This window comes from Euphorbia lathyris, chromosome 9 (assembly GCF_963576675.1).
Source record: "Euphorbia lathyris chromosome 9, ddEupLath1.1, whole genome shotgun sequence".
NCBI lineage: Eukaryota > Viridiplantae > Streptophyta > Magnoliopsida > Malpighiales > Euphorbiaceae > Euphorbia > Euphorbia lathyris.
In genome coordinates this window covers 1,129,554-1,133,484 of record NC_088918.1, presented here as the reverse complement: position 1 = coordinate 1,133,484, position 3,931 = coordinate 1,129,554, and positions in this window count along the sequence as shown.

The following is a 3,931-nucleotide window of genomic DNA, read 5'->3' as shown; positions in this document are numbered from 1 at the left end:
TTGTACTTGTCAATCTCACCATTTCCTTTCAACTTTGTTTTGAAGACCCACTTTACGCCTATGGTGTTAACTCCCTTTGGAAGGTCACATAGCTCCCATGTATCATTTCTCTCAATAGCATCAATTTCTTCATTCATTGCTTTTCGCCATTTCTGTTCTTTAACAGCACTTTCAAAAGTTGTAGGATCACAATCTGCAAACAAAGCAAAGTGAGTAACAGGATCTGAAATCCCGGTAACCTCATAATCCTCCATCCAGACAGGCCTTCTTTTAATACGTTGGGAGGATTGCGCTGCTTCTTCATTCACTTCAACCCTAGTTGGTGAAGTTTTGTCTGAAATTGGTGAATTTTCAGGCGTAGTCCTAGCTGAAATTGGTGAATTTCCAGGCATAGTCCTAGCTGAAATTGGTGAATTCTCAGGCGTCATTGGTGAATTTTCAGGCATGCATGGTGCTGGAGTCTTCTCTTGCTCAATATCATTATCAAAAATCACAAGGGTAGGCTGCTGCCTATTCCAATCCCATGTGTTTTCCTCATCAAAAACTACAACCCTAGTGATCACAATCTTTTTTGTTAGAGGATTAAATAATTTATAGGCCTTAGAAGTTTCACTTACTCCAAGAAACACACATTTTTCAGCCTTGTCATCAAGTTTCTTCCTCTTTTCATCTGGGACATGTGCGTAAGCAATACATCCGAAAACCCTGAAATGATCTACAGTTGGTTTTCTCCTACTCCATGCCTCTTCCGGTGTCATGTTTTGAACAGCAAAAGTGGGACTTCTATTCAGAATATGGACACTCCAGTTTATTGCTTCTGGCCAGAAATTTTTTGGAATTCTCCCTTTTGCTAACAAGCTTCTCAACATGTTGAGGATGGTTCTATTTTTCCTTTCGGATACACCATTTTGTTGTGGTGTATATGCGGCTGTCAATTCTCTTCTAATTCCATATTCTGCACAGAACTCTCCAAATTCTTTGGAGCAATATTCACCTCCTCGATCTGTACGAAGAGTTTTGATGTTTTTTCCTGCTTCATTTTCCACATAGGCTTTAAAAGTCTTAAATGTAGAGAAAGCTTCTGATTTGTACTGCAAAAAATAAACCCAAGTTTTTCTAGAGAAATCATCAATGAAGGTAATTAAGTATCTTTTACCTCCATTAGAAGATGGGTTTATTGGACCGCAAATATCAGAATGCACCAGCTCCAAGACATGCTTTGCTCTCCACGACTTTCCTTTAGGAAATTGAGAACGTTGTTGTTTGCCAACAACACATTCTTCACAAACTTTATCAGGAGGAGTGATTTGAGGTAGACCAATCACCATGTTCTTTTAATTGAGAGTTTTTAATCCACTGAAACTCAAATGACCATACCGAAAGTGCCACAACCAGGATGGTTCCTTATTTTCAACCAATAAACAAGATTGAATATTTTCAATTTTTAATGGAAACAATCTGTTTTGACCCATCTGGACAATTGCAATGGCACCTCTAACTGGATCGTAAATCTCATAAACACTATTTTTAGTAGTGATTATATATCCCTTTTCTTGCAATTGACCAGCACTCAATAAATTGGTTTTTAGAGTAGGAACATACAGCACATTAGAGATTATCTCAACAAAACCATTCTTGGTTTTTATTTTAATATCTCCTTTTCCCATCACTTCCACAGTAGAATTATCACCAAAACTCACAGTGGAATGAAAATTTTCATTTAAATAAGAAAATGAAGACTTACTTCCACTCATATGATTGCTGCAACCTGTATCCACATACCAGATTTCTGACTCGGCTTTATTTTCCCCTTGAACAGCCATCAACAATGTCTCTACTTCTGTCTTTTCAGGAAAATTTAAAGTCTCTCCCTTCTCTCTGACATTAGGCAATCTTGTGTAACAGTCAGATGCATAGTGACCATAGTTGTGGCATCTGAAGCACTCCACCTTGGATTTTTCAGTATCACGTCCTCTACCTCTGCCTTCTCTATGGAACTTGTTGTCATCTCTGCTTGCTCGGTCTCCCCTTCCTCTGCCTCTACCTCTACCTCTACCCCTTCCTCTATAGTTGTGAGTATTGGTATTGGTAGTGGCCTTCAACGCTTGCTCTTCTATGGTTGAACTTCTGTTCATCTTTTGTTCATGGACCAACAATGAACTTTGCAATTCATCGAGAGAAAGTTCATCTATGTCTTTTGATTCTTCGATTGAGCAAACAACATAATTGAAATTTGATGTCAGAGAGCGCAAAATCTTTTCTACAATAGTAACATCATTCATTTTTTCACCATGGAATCGCATCTTGTTGCTGATCTCCAACGTTCTGGCACAATATCTGGTCACTGATTCTCCATCCTTCATTGCTAGGATTCAAAGTCCTTTCTCAAAGACTGAAGTTGAGCACGCTTCACTCTGACAGAACCTTGATACTTTTGCTTCATAGAGTCCCAAATATCCTTGGAAGTTTCTTTACAAAGAATTGTTTCCAGGATTGATCGATTGATTGCCTGAAAAAGGTAATTTTTTGCTTTCAGGTCCTTCAGTTTTCGAGCTTCAAACTCCGTCTTCTGGGCGTCTGTTACATTCGTATTTGGAGCCGGCTCTTGAATACCAGATTCGATAACTGGCCAATATTCCTTTGATCGTAGGAAATTTTCCATTAACATGCTCCAATGATCATAATGACCATCAAAGCGAGGGATGGCTGCTTGAACGAAATTTGAATCTGATGCCATAAAACAATTTCGTTTCTGCCTCAGGTATATTTTTTTTCTCTCTCTCTTAAAAGATAACCTGGTGGTTCTGATACCACTGATAACAAATAGGAATTAAAATAATAAAAAGAGAGTAAGTGTTTGCTACTGCAAAAACTCTGATTTAATTCAAAAAATAAAAGGCTATTATATAGGCCAAGTACAAGATAATGGCAAACGTTAACAACTTCCACTAAATTAAACAACTAAACCACATTCTCTTAACCACTACAAATTCTAGAAAGCTCCACTAACTAAAACTCCTATAAAATAGAGCAGAGAATAAAAACGTGTTGTTTAACAACAAACACGATTAAGCCAACAATTTTATCATTAATTAGTAACGAGTCACAAAATATGATTAAACAAGAAAAAAATTAAAAAAACTTATACTGCATTTTGTACGAGATGGACAAAAAAATTCAAATATTTCACCGAATTTAAAAATTTTGATTTTCAATTCTATTACTAAATCATAAAAAATGACATATTTTTTTTTTTAGAATCAACACACGTGCAATAAAGAACAAAATATCTGCATTTTATAATAATGTCTGAAATTGACTCAACTTGTCAACATTATGGGTAAAATTGTTCTTCATTGTTAAGGTTATGTAAAATTGCTTCACTGCCAACATTAGGAGTAAAATTGCATCATTTTAGACGCTAGAGATAACTCTTGACTGAAAACGTTAGGGGTATTTTTTACACCTTACCCATTTTTATATCTTAACTAACATAATGTATCTACTTATAACAACTTTTTAAGGGAGTATCTCAACCAAAACAATGCTCAAACTTTAATTTGACAATTAAATTATCAAAGCTGCAAAACAAAATTATGCACCAAATCTTGATATAGAACTGATACAATTTGCTTTATAGTTGAACAACCTTCAAAAGTTATTTGTAGATCTAAATAATATGATCTGAAACCGAATTAAACAAACAATCTAAATAACATGATCTGAAACCGAAATAAACAAACAATACATTAAGCAAAATAAACAACAACCTTCTCCTTGAACGGAATGTCCCCCCGATCATAATATAGTGATTCATGGAGAGATATTTGGTAGCCATGGAAGCCCGGAAGAGAAAAATCAAGATTACCGTTCCTTAATTGCGCTAGAGGAACTAGCATCACCGGTTGGTCGAGGATGAGTAGGTCCAAAC